Below are 17,024 nucleotides of genomic sequence, written 5' to 3'. Positions count from 1 at the left end.
AGTTGCCCAACCAACTGAGCCACCCAGGCGCCCAACTTTTAGATGTTTTAAAAAGGGGTGAGATATAAGTTTACATACAGTCTCTTTAACTTTATTAATAGAGAAAAATACTACACACCAGAGATTTGTCTTAAAAAACAGAAAGCATGGAAGACTGGTGTGGGGGCTCCTGTAGCAAGTCTACCATTCTCTCAGCAGTAAGACAGTATGCTGAGCAGCATTTTGAAAGTTTCTACTTAAGGAAAAATCTAAAGAAAAAAAGACAGGAAGACCAAAAATTACTCTTAAACCCATGTATGTTTTTCCACTTCCTAAGGAGTTTTTAAAAGACAGATGCCTGCAGGGGCACCTGGGTGGCTCAGTGGGTTAAGCACCTAACTCTTGGTTTCAGCTCAGGTCATGATCTCCGGGTCCTGAGATCAAGCCCTGGGTCAGGCTCTGTGCTCAGCAGGGAGTCCGCTAGAAATTCTCTCTCGCCCTCTCCCTTCTGCCCCTCTCCCAATTATGCTTTTTAAATAAATAAATAAAATCTTTAAAAGACCGATGACTACAAATCTCCCTACAGCTGATCTCAGCAATAATTTAAAATACTGAGAGCAAACTCAGTATACAGTAGGGCAAAAGATGCCTTTTGACCTCTACTCCTCCAAAAAAAACCACTGAAATACATATATTTTCACCTTACTCCTACAAAAAATAAAAAAAATCTAAGTGATAATTTCATCTTTATTGCTGCAAATCAATATATGCATAAAAAGGATATTTAAAGGGGAAAAAAAAGAGGTAAATCTTTTTTAAAAAAACAATAGTTTTCTAACATTTTTAAATAAAAGGATTTTATTTGTTTGAATAAAATTCCTAAAAAAGCCAAATATAAGTAAATAACTGTTTTGGATTATATAATCAAAAGTATAAGTATCCATGTGTCCGCACTGATATAAATAAGTAATGGAATAACTAAATAAATAAATAAGGATGAAAAGATAAATCTCCCATGCAGACACAAACTAAATAATTTATAGAGCTACTACCCTTTCTAGGAGGTGGAGCATAACTTCTCAATAGTGTGGGCTGCACACAGTGACTTCTTTCCAAAGGGTTCAGTATTGAAAAGGGGAAAATAAATAACTTGACTATGAAGAATCCTAACAAACACTCCCTCAGCCAAATGATCAAAATTACCATCAGGAATAATACATCATGTTGATAATGCGTGCCCTTGATACAATGCAATGAGAATGGTATTTTACCTCTCAAAACCCATAATCCCAGTCTAATCAGGAGAAAAACATGATAAAAATTTATGCCTGAGGGACATTTTACAAAATACCAGTACCCCTTTAGACAATCAAGGTCATCAAAAACATGGGAAAGTCTGAGAAACAATCACAGGCAAGAAAAGCCCAAGCAGATAGGACTACTAAATGTAGCATGGTATCCTGGATGGGGTACTGGAATAGAAAAAGGATACTAGGAAAAAGCTAAGGAAATCTGAATAAAGTATGGACTTTAGTTAATAATGCATTAATATTGGTTCATTAATTCTAACAAATGTACCATTCTAGTGTAAGATATTAATAACAGAGGAAACCATACCTTACCCATATACACCATCTTTGCAACTTTTCTGTAAATCTAAAAAGCTTACTGGGGCACATGGGTGGCTCCATCCATTGAGCATCTGCCTTCGGCTCAGGTCTTGATCCCAGAGTCCTGGGATCGAGCCCCATGTCCAGGCTCCCTGCTCAGCGGGGAGCCTGCTTCTCCCTCTGCTCCTCCCCCCACTCGTGTTCTCTCTCTCTTGCTCACTCTCTTTCCCAAAAAAATAAACAGAAAATCTTTAAAAAAATAAAAATAAAAAGCTTATTTTTAAAAAGGCAAATATACAAAATTATGGGTTTTTAATGAGATGCTTTGGGTGTAAGTGGGGTTTAGAGAAGCTCCAGAACTCTGTTCCCTGCCTCCCGACCCCAGCCCAGCTCCAATCCTAGCCTGCCCCTGAAACATAGAGCAGCTCGAAAACCACTATCTTAAAAAACTGGGACATGTTATCATTACAAAATGCCAGCCCATTCCAGGTGATGGGGCATGCCTCAGCTGCATGACTCAGTCCTGCCTTCAGCCGACCGAGTGAATTACACCACAAGCCCCCGGCAGGCAGAACCGCACCTTACACGCATGAGCACATGCTGAGCACTGACGGCATCAAAGGACTCTGCTTCATAAACTCTCCAACACCAGCATGAGCAGGAACCACCACAAACACGGGGTGACAGCTTTCACTGTCAACCCTATTAGCCTTCTCGGCAATAGATCTGCAAAAATTACCTCGCCATTAGTCAAGCCTGCTCAGTGCCTTCTGGTGAGATCGGACAGGGCAAACCTCTCCAACATGCATTTCTGGCTGCCTGGTATCTTCCAGAGTGATGCACACACCCCAGGTTCCCCTCACCCTGCCAAAACTGCCCCTCCTAACACTCAAAAGAAGTTTCCCAAAATTGATCAGGTTTACTTTACAGTACTTTCATGCTTAATTGTCACAGATTATTCACCCATGGGACAGATGGGTGCAGCTGAATCAAATCCTTATAAGCTCTCTGAAAATGAAAGGTGACATTCACATAGAAAGCCACAGATTTTATTTCCCACTGATCAGCAGTGACCCTTTTTCCAAATGGCAGTAACACTCCGCAATGAATCATTGACATGAACATGATAACATTGGCAGGGTCAGAGAAGAACAATTAGGAGAGCAGTTGGAACCATTTGGGAAAACAGGGTTCACACTAACATCATACACTCATGACAGCAATTTGGAGAGGCACTCGCTTAACAAGTTATTAGTGAGCACCTACTATGTGCCAGGCAAGTCCCTGTTGTCACAGAGCTTTTACGTTCTTACATAGAAAACTTGGTATTTGAGAAAACAAGCCCAAAGAAGAATTCAGACAGAGATAAGTGCTGGGATAAAAATAACCCATAATAACGGGCTAGGAGGGATGAGTCAGTGGGCAAAGCAAAGCAGACTGAGTGGGGAAGCAGATCTCACAGTCAGGGAAAGCCTTTCTAGGGAGGTAACATTTGAACTTTTTCTCATGGACCTAAATGTTAAAAAGATGCAAGCCGGCCGCGTCTTCCTGGAGAAGTTACTCAGAGGGACGATCGAGGTGCCGGATGTGAAGAGCGGGAGCGTGGAGACTCGGAGCCCGAGGTTAATAACAAAAAGAGACGCACCTGGACTTTCCCCGGAGCCCTCTGCGTTTTTAAGCGTCGGGTGGAATTAGGGGTCTTTTGGCTGTAAACCGCGCTTGTTTGATGAAAATAGAAATCAGTCCTGCTCCCCTCAGAGGACAGTTCGTTACCTATCAGGAGCATCTCCGACTGTGGGCTTCCCCCCCCCCCCCCGCCCGGTTGTTCTTTAGGCCACAAAAAGCTGCCCACAAGCTTGTTTGACGTCTGTCCTCTCAAGTGTCCATGATGCTGGGCCCCGAGGGAGGTGACGGCTTTGTGGTCAAGCTCCGTGGCCTGCCCCGGTCCTGCTCTGTTGAGGATGTCCAGAATTTCCTTTCTGCACAATTCATGATGGGGCTGCAGGCGTTCATTTCATCTACACTAGAGAAGGCAGGCAGAGTGGTGAGGCTTTTGTTGAACTTGAATCAGAAGATGATGTAAAAATGGCCCTTAAAAAAGATAGGGAAAGCATGGGATATCGGTACATTGAGGTGTTCAAATCCCACAGAACCGAGATGGATTGGGTGTTGAAGCACAGCCGTCCAAACAGTGCCGACACTGCCAATGATGGCTTCCTGCGGCTCCGAGGACTCCCATTTGGATGCACCAAGGAAGAAATTGTTCAGTTCTTCTCAGGGTTGGAAATTGTGCCAAACGGGATCACATTGCCTGTGGACCCTGAGGGCAAGATTACAGGGGAAGCCTTTGTGCAGTTTGCCTCCCAGGAGTTAGCTGAGAAGGCCCTAGGGAAGCACAAGGAGAGAGCAGGGCACAGGCATATTGAAGTGTTCAAGAGCAGTCAGGAAGAAGTTAGGTCATACTCAGATCCCCCCTCTGAAATTCATGTCTGTACAGCAGCTGGGGCCCTATGACCGCCCCGACACAGCCAGGAGGTATACTGGCATTGTCAAGCAAGTGGGCCTGGAGAGGATGAGGTCTGGTGCATATAGTGCAGGCTATGGGGGCTATGAGGAGTACAGCGGCCTCAGCGATGGCTACGGCTTCACCACTGATCTGTTCGGGAGAGACCTCAGTTACTGTCTCTCGGGCATGTACGACCACAGATACGGAGACGGCGAGTTCACCATCCAGAGTACCACTGGACACTGCGTCCACATGAGAGGGCTGCCATACACAGCCACAGAGAGTGACATTTACAACTTCTTCTTTCCACTCAACCCTGTGAGAGTCCATACTGAGATTGGCCCTGATGGAAGAGTGACGGGCGAAGCCGATGTTGAGTTTGCCACTCACGGAGAAGCTGTGGCAGCTATGTCCAAAGACCAGGCCAACATGCAACATAGATACATAGAACGTTTCCTGAATTCCACAACTGGGACCAGCAATGGGGCATAGAGCAGCCAGATGATGCAAGGCATGGGGGCGTCAGCCCAGTCCACTTACAGTGGCCTTGAGAGCCAGTCTGTGAGCGGCTGTTATGGGGCTGGCTATGGAGGCCAGAACAGCATGGGTGGATATGACTAGTTTTGTAGGAGCATTTGAGTTACTGCAATCATTTTCACAGGCAGCCAACAAGCAGTGAAAAGCAATTATTACTCTAGAGGAAGCTGTGGGACCCATTTTGCACCATGAGTTTGTGAAATCTGGATTAAAAAATTACCTCTTCAGCGTTTTCTCATGCAAACTTTCTTCTAGCATGTGATATTGAGTAAACTAAAACTATTTTCAGCCTTTCTCAATTAACATTTTGGTAGTGTACTTCAGAGTGATGTTATCTGAGTTAAAGTAGTTTTAAGTACATTAAATGGATCTTTTACACCACATCACCGTGAACGCATTGGGGAGACGTGCTTTTTTGGAAAACTCAAGGTGCTAGATCCCTGATTCAAAGAGGAACATTTCTCATGTTTGTTCATTCTAGTTTATTTTCATTTAAAATCTTTTAGCTTAAGTTTAAGCTTTTAAAAATAAGTTAGTTTTGAAAATTGAGACACATTACTAATACGGTAGGAATTGGTGAGGCCTTGACTTAAAACTTTCTTTGTACTGTGATTTCCTTTTGGGTGTATTTTGCTAAGTGAAACTTGTTAAATTTTTTTGTTAACTAAATTTTTTTCTTAAAATAAAGATTTTTTCACACACACACAAAAAAGATGCAAGCCATGCAGGGCCTTAGAACAAGGGTGTCCCAGGCAGAGGGAACAGCGCCAGGCAAAGGCCCTATGGTAGAACCCAACTTGGAGTGTTCCAGAAACAGAACCCTTCTGACAATCCCAAGAGATGGGCAGTGGCAGTTCGGAAAGGTGAAAACTGAGGCAGTGCCTTCACAGCTGCTCCTAGGAGCCCTGGGGTTCCAGAGCTGAGGGGCAGCTGGTGCCAGGTGGTAGTCAGGGAGGGAAGACTGGAGGAGGCAGCCAGCTCACTGTCCCCATCTAGGAACTGTCAAGAACAGCTCTCCCTTGGGTATTTTACATACTAGGATTTCACAGAAGAGCGCCTTTAGAAAAGTGGTTCTTAGGGGTGGGGATGGAGAACGGTAACCATAATTTTTTTTAAAGCATGAAAATAGCTGGTCCAGGTTGTTGACGAATGGTCTATACTTCCATCCATGACTCGTGTGGATAGGTATTACCCACAGCCCTATAAAGATAATGGTGTCAGCAATGCCCTTCTCCCATATAATGTGAAGCTGAAGAATGTGACCGGAAGGGGGTTTTTCTGACATACCATGAGCTAGTTCACTCCTACCTGGGGAATATACTCTGTTCTTCTTAATTCTAAATACATTTTAAAAACACACCTCTATACATACACTCATTGGTAAAGAGCAATAAACTGTGCTTCTCCTATTAAATACTATGCTTCTATTAAACAAATCAGGGTGGGGCGCCTGGGTGGCTCAGTCGTTAAGCGTCTGCCTTCGGCTCAGGTCTTGATCCCAGGGTCCTGGGATTGAGCCCGGCGTCGGGCTCCCTGCTCGGCGGGAAGCCTGCTTCTCCCTCTCCCACTCCCCCTGCTTGTGTTCCCTCTCTCGATGTGTCTCTGTCAAATAAATAAATAAAATCTTAAAAAAAAAAACAACGAATCAGGGTTCTTCTATTACATGCCATGCCACGCTTATGGATTAAGAAAAAGCAAATTTTCTAGCTAATGTCAAAACCTATGCCCTAAAAGTATAATTATCAAAGGCACACAGTTCATTTTCTCTAGTTATAACCAGCTTTGCTTCCAGAAGTCTTCCCACTACTTCTCATCACCGGGGTCTCATGAAATCTCACTCTCATTCAAGATTTCCTCCCAGGCAAAATTCATTTCTCCTTCGGCCATATTCCCATAGGGCCACATCTCCATGTCTACTCTAGGAGCAATTCCAGTTTGCTTAGTTATTTATGGATGTCACTCCTACACAATTTGGGACAGAGACAGGAGGGCAATGTGTGAAAGAGGGGACCGAACATTTCCTGTGCCATTTCTATGTTCTAGGCTCTATGCTAAACACTTCCTAGGCATTGTTTCCTGCAGTCTTCACAACAGTCCTGTGAGACAGGTATGACTTTTAACCCTGTTTTACAGATGGAGAAACTAAGGCATAGAGAATTTTGAAGTTACCTGTCTTACACCATATGGTGCTAGAGTCCTCTGGATCTGAATCAAAGCTCTCTGGCCTAAGGTTGAGGCCCATAGTCATTCTCTCTCCCAGTGGGGACTTTGTGGAGCCCAGCTGTGCCTTACAAGCCTCAAAGACCTGCTTTGCTTAGTCAGTGCCCCATCACCCTGCATTTCCAGCCACAAGAATAGCAGGTTGGTGTTGGGATTGAGGCGAGGTAAAGGTTGGGGTTAGAGTCCTTGCTCCATGTTCCTAGTTTTGAAATATTACCATCTACATATCCCAACTGGTGGGTTTTTCCTTAGGATAAAAGGATTCTGGCTGGATTTCCCCTCTCCTTTTTCTGTTTTGTTGTGGTGGTAGTGGTTCTTTTTGACATCACAATCATGTTAGTATCACAAATATACTTCGTCTCCAAATCCTGTACCCTAACCTTGGCTTCTACGTTTTTATTCCAAAGTGGGAACAATGGTGAGGTTTTTCAAACAATGTCAGATTTCATCTTCAATTTGTTATTCTTCCTACTCAGCCCTTTTTATCAAATTTCCCACTTTAGGTTCTGCATATTCATATCAACACTCCTCCATACATCTGGAACTGTTTTCCTGCTCCAAGCCATGGAACCCCCATCCATTGCTACCTCACCAATCTCATTTCAAAGGACTCTTCCATCAAAACTTGGGTAGAGAACATTGCAGAAAAAAAGGCCAAAAAAAAAAAAATGAGTACAGATGATAAATCCCACAGACTGTTCACTCCACATCTACAAATGTATTTGTAAGAATAGTTAAATGGCACAGTAGAACAAATAACTAAGTAAAACATTAGCCATAAAAACCTTCTTTTCAGGAAATATCTATGTGTTTTGAATAAAATGAATCACACCACCTTCCTTCATCCATTAAATGCACCTTTTCATTCAGCTCACAACTATTGTTCACCACAATGAACACTGGAGACACAAAAATGGCAAAAACACAGCCTATGGCCCCTAGGACCTTTCCCTCTCACAGGGAAGATAGATAATGAAGAAAAAAATCACAAACCTAGTGATTCCAATATCATGCTCTATATAAAATCCATACATAAAAGTGGTACCAACAAAAATAGACTGGATTGGTATGAAGATCCCAAGCAAGGGCTAAAGAGTCCCCTGATATCTCATTGTCCCCATCCTTTGTTGATCAATGGTTTTAGTGCTCACTTCGGCAGCACATATACTAAACATGATTAACAATGATTTTAAGCAACATTAAAGTCGCTTCAAGATAAACCAAAGGAAAGATACTTTTCAACTCCGTTTGGCATCTCAAAGGGCATCAGGAGGTAACACACTGAAACGCAGCCTTGTAGAAAGAACTGGTAAGGTTTCAGCACTGTCTTCTTCTGCATGCCCTCTTTCATCTCCTCCTCTCCCTGCCCCCACTTTTCTTTTCCTGTGTTTGGTCCTTATTCTCCCTCATCCAAATGTACTGTCTCTAAAAGCTGACTTTGGGGGAAAAAAATCACTAGTGAAGTTTGATTTTCCTGTTCTTAATATAAAGTTTGTTAGTTTATGCCCTTAGTTGCATCTCTCTCTCTCTCAACGAAAGGACCAACCAAATGAAGTTATTTTTATTTCCATGTTGCTCTTGGCTGATTTTCTTTTGTGCGTCAGAGGTTTTCAAAAGGTTCCCAACTCGAGATCCAAAAAAGCTCAAAACATGATTGAGTACAGAATAAACCTATTCCCTTCGTGCCAAGGGGAGCCCAGGGCCACAAGCATCACCAACAACGGGGGAAGGAATCTGGGATCTGGAGCCCTAAGCAGCAAGCCTTCCCACGGCCCCACAGGTGGCCATAAGCTTCTGCTCTGTGCACCCCTGACATCCCCCAGGACTTAATTTAGCAGATGAGCTCCAGGATGGTCAAAATGATTATTAAAATACTGAAGCATTTCCCCCCTGATTGGCAAATACTCCCCTCCTCCCCCCCAAACACACACACACACCGTGGCCTTTCCAGACCTTCCCAGGATCCCTATCCCAACCTCCTCAGTCAGGAGGTAAGGCTTCGTTAGCCCAATAGGTTTCCAGGATCCTGCCCTGGAAATACTGGACATAATCAAACTCCCCCTTAATTTCCTCTTCTGAAAAATAAGGGAGTCGAACTGATTTTCTGATTGCAATTATGTCGAATTATTTCTCCCTAAGGATAAGGACAAGCTAGGAATATCACAACCTGAAAAAAGTTTATTTGCTAGGAGGATGGAATCTCAGGTTCTACTGTACTGGTGATATAGCCATGCCCAGATGCCCAGATTCTGGGTACAGGCTGCTGGAGATGGGACTCCAGCTCTGCCATAGGCTAGCTGTATGATCTCTCTGCTTCCAATCACCTCATCTATAAAACAGAGATGATATTATTACCTATTTCCCAGGAATTAAAGGAGGATTAAATGTGTTCACGTTTGTAAAATGCATAGAAATAGTGCCTGGCACATAGTAAGAGCTATATAAATGTTGGTTAAATAAACCGATCATTTTCTTCTGTCCCTGCAATGTGTATTTAATAAATTCAAAAATTAAGAAAATTTCACAACAGAAAGAGAAAAAAAAACAAACCCTGTGACACTATGAAACACTTACATAACATACACTATTGTTGAATGACCCAACACGAAACATCTGGGATCCAGATTTTACACTGCACTGTGAATTCAGGGAAACCAACACGCTGGAATGCATTCCCACTGCAGCAAAAGATACAATTTGTACAACTCTTTTTCTAATCAGGAAAGTCACGGGCTTTGGGGAAATTAGGTTATAAGTTTCTCATTTTCACTCTGCAACAACATTTATCCACAGCCCAGCTGGAGAATACATTTTATTGTGTGGTGCTAAGACTTAAAGGATTGTAAACATACAACCAGGCCTGGCACGGGGACAGCTGTCTCCTGAACACAATGACTCAGACCAACTGTGAGTTTAAAGAGCCATATCTCATGTGCTGAGTCCTCTAGCATCAATGTTTAGTAAACACCCACCTGGAGTGCATTAGAAATAGCTACACCCAACAGCTAGCTTGGGCAAAACTGCTTCTAGTTACTAAAAAGGTGCCATGATCAGAGCTCAAGCATCATTTAGATACACACTACTGCACAGCTAAAGGACACAAAAGTATTTCAATGTTCTGTGAAATATTAAGGGGAGGAAACTATCAACAACAATAACTCCCTCCTGGATTCCTCCCTCCCCATAGCTAAACTTCACAATACTTTTTTTTTTTAAAGATTTGTTTATTATTTATTTTGAGAGAGTGAGAATGAGAGAGAGAGAGAGAGAGAGAGAGAGAGACAGTACAAGAGAGGGGGGAGGGTTAGAGGGAGAAGCAGGCTCCTCGCTGAGCAGGGAGCCCAATGCAGGACTCGATCCCGGGACTCCAGGATCATGACCTGAGCCGAAGGCAGTCGCTCAACCGACTGAGCCACCCAGGAGGCCTTCACAATACTTTTATATACAAATTTAAATAGCTCACCAGCTTATCCTTCTATAGTAATGTCGCAGATCTTTCTTGATGGAGATAAGACCGACTAAACACAAACTGGCAGTGGCTTTTCACCTTTCCTCTTTAAAAGTGCATTTCTGTAGAGCTATGAGAAGGAACTCAAACTCTGCTTCATGAGAAAACTAAAGCCTGCAGCACAATCATTGTCATCAAAATGTTCTGAAAACCCTTTAAGAAAGAACAGTGTTCTGTGGATGGACAGTGGGGATGGAAGCACAACAATGAGAAAGTACTTAACGCAACTGAACTGTATGCTTACAAATGGTGAACGGGGCAAATTTTATGTGATGTATTTACCACAATAAAAATAAAACTTAAAAAAAACTCTAGAAGAGTTAAAGGTAAATGAATTTCATAATAAATTCTAATTAAGAAAGCCACACTTGGTCATCAGACAACTTTCAAGGAGCAGGGTCTCCCACTAGCCAGTTTTAAGTGAATCAACAAACCTAAATGAGCTTTATACAGCATTTCTCACTGTGATTAATAAATACTCTGACATCAGGGACAAACACAGTAAAGACACATCTTCCTCAAATCCTTAACTACCCCTGCTTTTTATACAGATTGTGAGTTACACAGGATCCTGGAAAAGACACACTGGGAGCTCGCACAATTAGTTGAAAGATCCCCAAACATTTAGAGACTGTAGACAAATTCAAGCTAAAAGCCGGTGTACAAATTCACTAGTATGTACCTTACAAAACATTTAATACTGGAAGATCTTTATTCAAACAGGCAATATGTAAATGTGGCTTCTGTGACCAGTTCAAGTTGTAGATTCTTTTCATTCTTTACGCTTTCATTACTCCACCATTAATTAGCCCTTTTAACGCATCACAAATGTCTCTGGGTACCTAGTCTCCCAAAAGCCCTCAGAAGGCCCACAAGGGGTTATCGCAACAGAAATTGGGAGACCTGGCAGATAAAGTTAGAGGAACTCTCCATTCTGGGGAAAGACCTAGGGATGCTCAAACACAGAAACCCTGTGGTCTTAAGCATCTACCTGCGTCTAGTACTTCCCAGAGTAAGTAAAGGAGGCAATAAGCCGAGACTTGGAGAAGCAAATATAGGCGTGGGGGTAGCTCCGGCAGTTCTGAAGGGCGTCAAAAGATCCTATCCAACGCTCCTGGATCTGAGACTTAGGTCCCAAAACCTCGAGTTGGAGAGAGAAAAACAAGCCCTTTAACACACGCCCCGCTCCTGTCCCCCTTGCCCTTGCCCGACTCCAGCGTCATCACCTCGTGGGCGCACAGAGCAGCTGTGTGCCCACACGCCCAGGGCCGTGCATCTGGCAGGCTGGGCTCTAAGCCTCAGAGCGCAGCATTCCCTGGTTGGTCCGGGATGCTGGTCCCCTAGCGCCGCCATCCCCGCCATCCCGCAGCGCACGCGAACCCCCGGCGCGCGAGAGGACCCGGGGGCACCAGCCCCACTGCACAGGCGAGGCCCGCGGTGCACCCTGAGGGCACGCCCCCAATCTCCCCTGGAGCCCGCGGCGCTCCGCGCTCCAGGCAGCGCCAGCCCCGGCAAAAGCGCGCGCCGCCGAAGTTGGTCCGCGTCGACTCTGCGAGAACTGGGACCGAAGGCGCGCACAGGAGGCCCGCCAGGGAGGCTGGTCCCGCGGAGCCGCCCGGCACTGGCGCCCGCCGCCGACGCCTCTGCCAAAGTTCCGTCCGAGCTGGGCGGGGAGCGGCCAGCCGCGCGGGGCCGGGAGGAGGAGGGACGGAGGGCGAGGGCAGCGGAAATCAGACGCCCGAAAGAGCCTGGCGCGCTCCGCGGCGGCGCGGCTCCTACCTGTAGGACGAAGGCGGCCGCGAGCACCTGCGCGGTGACGGCGGATTCTCCGGGCTCGGGTGCAGCTGGCACCGCTGGAGGCGCGGGAGGAGGGGAGGGGGGAGGGCCGGGGGTGGGGGAAGACCGCGCTGCGCCGCCGCCCGGAACTCGCCGCCCGGATTCGCCCGGGCTTGGCAGGGGTGGGGCGAGGCGGTGCCGGGTCCGGGTGCGTCGCGGCGCAGGCTGGCAGCCCCCGCGGGGGCAAGGAGGGTTCTGACGGCCGGGACTCTAGCCTCGTTCCGGTTTCTTCTCCCTTCTCCCAGAGTTTCGTGACTCAACCGCATCAACCTACGGAATGTTCACTAGCATTAATGTTATTCTCAGGAACGCTTATGTCACCAAGTGCCCAGGCACCGTTCCAGGAGCTTTGCCGGTGTTATCCTACCTCGTCTACTGCAAAGTGTAGGGAAACACGGGTCGGAAAGGTGAAATAACTTGCTTGAGGTGACGCAGTTAAGAAGCAGGAGCCTTGGTGACGTCACCTATCAGCCTTTTTCCAACTTCCTAGACTGGTGTTGCTGCTAATTTATAGGTAAGGAAACTGAAGCCCAGGAAAGTGAAGTAACCAGCGTAAGGTCACACAATTTAGAGAATACTGGAATTTGTGCTTTGAGTCTTTAAACGCAAGCTAATTCAGAAATCTTAGCATAAAATAAGTCGGGAGTAAAACATGGAAAATTCTCATTCTGCCCGTGGAACTGTACAAATACAGCAATTTTTATGTTTTTAGTCCACCTAGAATAAAGTCTTAAAAGAAAGAGAACCTGTTATCTTGTGGTTTGACTAGCAGGCCTTTTGGAATGTAATTTTGAATATAAGCCAGCCCCAGCCTCATTACACAATATTACACTGGGCCAAGGCCGAAGTAAGCAATCCCTCCACATACACCAAACTGTTAATAAGGATGGCCACTTTAAAGCACTTAGTGGATATTGCACAGCTGAGACTGGCCGAGTTACATAATGTCTTACTGCAAACATGGAACTACATGAAATGAAAAATATAATGTTCCAGTCCAGGGAAAGGAAGGGGGGTGAAATTGCAGCCTGGAACTCTTTTTCCTGTAACCTATAGTTGCTCATCCCTCCCAAGACTACATTTTTTTCTCTTGAGCACATCTTTTCCTAATGATAGAAGAGTCACGCAGCCGTCACTCTTTCCTTGCTGACAGAAATGATTGATGTCTTTTAAATCCTAGAGTACTGACAGACTTTTACAATTAAACACATGGCCCTCTGAGCAAACGGAGTATTGCCTAAGAAGAGTTTGGCCAGTGTAAGACAGGCATGTTACCGAAAGGCTGAATCCTCTTTCCTCTTCTAATTTCTCAAGTTATATTAGTCACAGATGATTTGGTAAGTGTTCTACACACAATTAACTGCACTCTTACAAGCTTGTCTTTAGAAATTATAATGTTTTTGATTGAGAAGCAGCAGGCTATAAAACTGCATCCCAAATTCCTAAGTGTCATCATTAAAACATTTGGCACTAACCTACAATAGATCTTTCTATTAACTATAATTAAAAATAAAATTATTTAAGTGCCTTCCCAATAATTGAATTTCTGCTTCCCTGTGCTAGAGGAATCAAATGGTAAAAGGCTGTTGTGGACTGCCAAAGAGAAGTTTTAGATATGGTATGATTCTGTATGTAATTATTTCTATTTTCCTGAGCGGTTTGCTGATTGTTGTTGCTGTTATTTTTCCCAAATCTTGCCTATCTTCAGAGATGTCAAGAAAAAAATGACAACAAAATCCTATTATATATCCATCTGGATACACATTTGACATTTTTATCAGACAAATGATATTCTAAATCCTCTTTAATTTTCATCTTTTCTTCTCAGTATAAAAGTGCCCATTTTTTATAATTCCCACATTTATATTTTACAAAAATACGGAGTTTTGGAGATAACAGAAAACAAATTTTTTAAATTAAAATTACCTATAACCCCCCCAACATATTACCCCATTGTTAACATTCTGGTGTGTTCCTTTTTTGTTCATGTTCTATACATAAACAAATGTTTATTACAAAATTAACACCATGCTGTACAAGTTAGAGTCCTGCTTGTCTCATTGCTTGAATATTTATAAGTTGAGTATTTTTTACTCTAATTTTTTAAACATAATTTTTAATGGGGGTCTAAAAATATTCCAGCCATTTTTTAATCTATTTTAATCTATTGATGGCTTTGAGGATGTTCCCAGACCTTTGGGCAGTTTACAAACATGCTGGAATGAACACTGTAAATACCAATCCTTATTGAGATCTCTAAATTCCTAGGAGAGTCTCCTAAAAGTGGAACTCTTGCGTCAACATTTATAAACATTTTGAAGCTCTGTGAGATGTTGCAAAGATCTTCTAATATTAAGTATCGTTTGCTTATATTTGAAAATTTGATGGATCAAAATCATATCTTGTTTGAATCAGCACTTATTCAATAACAATAATGATGAACACTATTTTTTCATGTTTACTATTTGTACTATTGACTGAGAATGATATATTAGTGTCTGTTGCCTGGTTTTTTATGTAATATTGCTCTTTTTGTTAATTTGCATTAATACTTTTAATAGAAACATACTATTATATACACATACACATTACTTATAGAACACTCTATAATGAATACTAATACACATATTATTTATAGATTGCTCTATAAAATTTGTATACCAATGTGCTCTCCCAGATTTTCCCTCATGGTATTTTTTTATATGTACACTGCTGTCCAAATCATCTAGGTCAGTTTGGGATGCCCAACATCAATAATCTTTTATAATAGTCCCATTTTCTCTCTTCTTTTTTTCTTTGGGGGGGCAGAGGCAGGGCAGAGAGAATCTCAAGCAGGCTCCACACCCAGCACGGAGCCCGACGCAGGGCTGGATGTCACCACCCTGAGATCATGACCTGAGCTGAAATCAAGAGTCAGGCGTTTGACTGAGCCACCCAGGCACCCCTGATAGTTCCATTTTCTTATAAGGCACCTCTCCCCAGAAGTGTATAGTCTCAGCAAGAGAGCAATTTGGGGCAGCAGTCTCCAAGGCAAAGGGCAGATCCTTCCTCTGATTCCCACCACCACTCCATTTTCTCCAAAAGCCAGGTGGACCGAATCTCAAGGAACGAGGGAACAGATGATGTTTGGGGTAGGACTCACTGAGCAGAGGCAGAAGCAGCTCCAGCAGCAGCTTTGCCCTGACCAGGGCAAGCCAGTGAGAGACAGTTTCCTACTTCCTGTTTTTTTTGTTTTTAACCTTTTGCACTTCCTTAGTATTTGCTGTTCCCAGCCTTGCCTTAAGTCTATGAGCCCCTGGTGCTCTTTTCTTTCAGATAGCAAGAGTCTGCATCCATTGTTTGCTTCACTAACATAACCTGTATGATTTCTGTGTCTTTTGGTCCACCTGATAGTCCCCTGATTGGCAACCATTCACTCCATTTATAAACATTTAATTATTAATGCTAATTAACTAACCACAGCACATACCTACTCTGAAAACAGAGTACAGAGGAAGATATTTTATCCTTAATCACCTGCTGACATAAATCAATTCAGCCATCATAAGAGTGACAGAAAGATGAGAACAGTGTGGTTATCAAGATTTAACATTTTTAAAAATGTATGACCATGGCTAAAACCAAAAATCTCAAGAGAGAATGAGGAACAGAGTACATATTACCAAGTTCTGTGTCTCTATATCTTTTTAGCTTTCTGTGGAACATACATGTTCTATAATTTCTCCCAACAATGGTCAGCTTGTGGGCTGTCTAGCACATGACTCTTTAAAAAGGGGCCACCCTTGACACCACCAACCCCAACTGAAACACCTGAGATGAATCTTCGCAGTTGCCCTCAGCCATTCCCTTTGAAGGGTTTTCTTATCCAACAGTCATCAAATCTAGTAACTTGTTTAAAATATCTCTATATTTTCAATGTTTATTTGCTGTTTAAAATTGTACTCATTTTTGGGCACCTAAGTGGCTCAGTCGGTTAAACGTCTGCCTTAGTTTCAGGTCATGATCCCAGGGTCATGGGATTGAGCCCCATGTTGGGCTCTCTGCTCAGCGGGGAGCCTGCTTCTCCCTCTCCTCCCCAAAAGTGCTCTCTCTTGTTCTCTCTCTGTCGCTGTCTCTCAAATAAATAAATAAAACCTTTAAAAATAAATAAACAGAATGTTTTGTACATATGTATAAGGTAGCATGATTATGAAATAAGAAAACATACAAAATAACTTAAAAGTAAATATTTATTTAGAACAGTACAAGTATATGTCAATTGATTGCTACAATTGTATTGAAGTAACTATAGAAGCAGCTATACTCAGTTTCCCAAAAATCCATAAATTGCACAGTAAAAAAAAATGATCCCAAGAAAGTAATGGCCCTAGGAACCCAAGAAAAACAACCTATTTTTTTCAAAGCAACTTTATCCAAACATACTCATGTATTTTTGACTTTTAGACGTAACATCAAATACAAGTATTTATTCATTCATCCTGAAAACCTACTATATTGCAGGTACTGTTATTAGGAGCTGAGGATACCGCATGAACAAAACTGAAGCCTCTGCTTTTCTGTAGGAAGACAGACCTGAAATACAGAGGAGATGCTGGGTACAGTGAAGAACTATAAACCAGGGTAAACAAAAAAGCTTCCCCAGTGGGGCTGGGGGAGATGGACAGGGAAGGCTTCTCTGATAAGATAACATTGGAGCAGAACAAAAGGAGCAAGCCTTGCAGATGCCTGAGGACAGATCATCGAGGCAGAAGGACCAGGAGGTACAAAGGCCATGAGGTGGAAGTGTGTTTGGTGTTTTCAAGGAAGGGTAAGGAGGCAAAGGTGACTA

The 17,024-nt window shown here is 43.3% G+C and overlaps 1 protein-coding gene, 1 long non-coding RNA gene and 1 pseudogene across 4 annotated transcripts in view; 2 read left to right on the top strand and 1 right to left on the bottom strand.

Moving 5' to 3' along the window:
* Positions 1–12,220, bottom strand: part of PLD1 (phospholipase D1) — a 199,727-nt gene extending 187,507 nt beyond the window's left edge. For all 3 annotated transcript variants that reach the window (XM_028100903.2, XM_028100906.2, XM_028100907.2), the window contains exon 1: positions 12,140–12,220. The gene's annotated coding sequence lies outside the window, so the exon portion shown is untranslated. The remainder of the gene's footprint in view (positions 1–12,139) is intronic.
* On the top strand, positions 3,434–4,859 carry LOC114206977 (heterogeneous nuclear ribonucleoprotein F-like; annotated as a pseudogene).
* Positions 12,221–12,285: 65 nt separating the features above from the next.
* On the top strand, positions 12,286–16,810 carry LOC114207132 (uncharacterized). Its single transcript, XR_015768760.1, has 3 exons — positions 12,286–12,710; positions 13,377–13,533; positions 16,697–16,810. It is a non-coding gene; the product is annotated as an uncharacterized LOC114207132 (long non-coding RNA).
* The last annotated feature ends 214 nt before the right edge of the window (positions 16,811–17,024 follow it).

This window comes from Eumetopias jubatus, unplaced genomic scaffold (assembly GCF_037043125.1).
Source record: "Eumetopias jubatus isolate StellerSeaLion01/CBP00866 unplaced genomic scaffold, mEumJub1_p1.0 scaffold_1, whole genome shotgun sequence".
NCBI classification, from domain to species: Eukaryota; Metazoa; Chordata; class Mammalia; order Carnivora; family Otariidae; genus Eumetopias; species Eumetopias jubatus.
The sequence above is the reverse complement of the archived record's forward strand: the minus strand, read 5'-3'. Positions and strand labels throughout refer to the sequence as shown.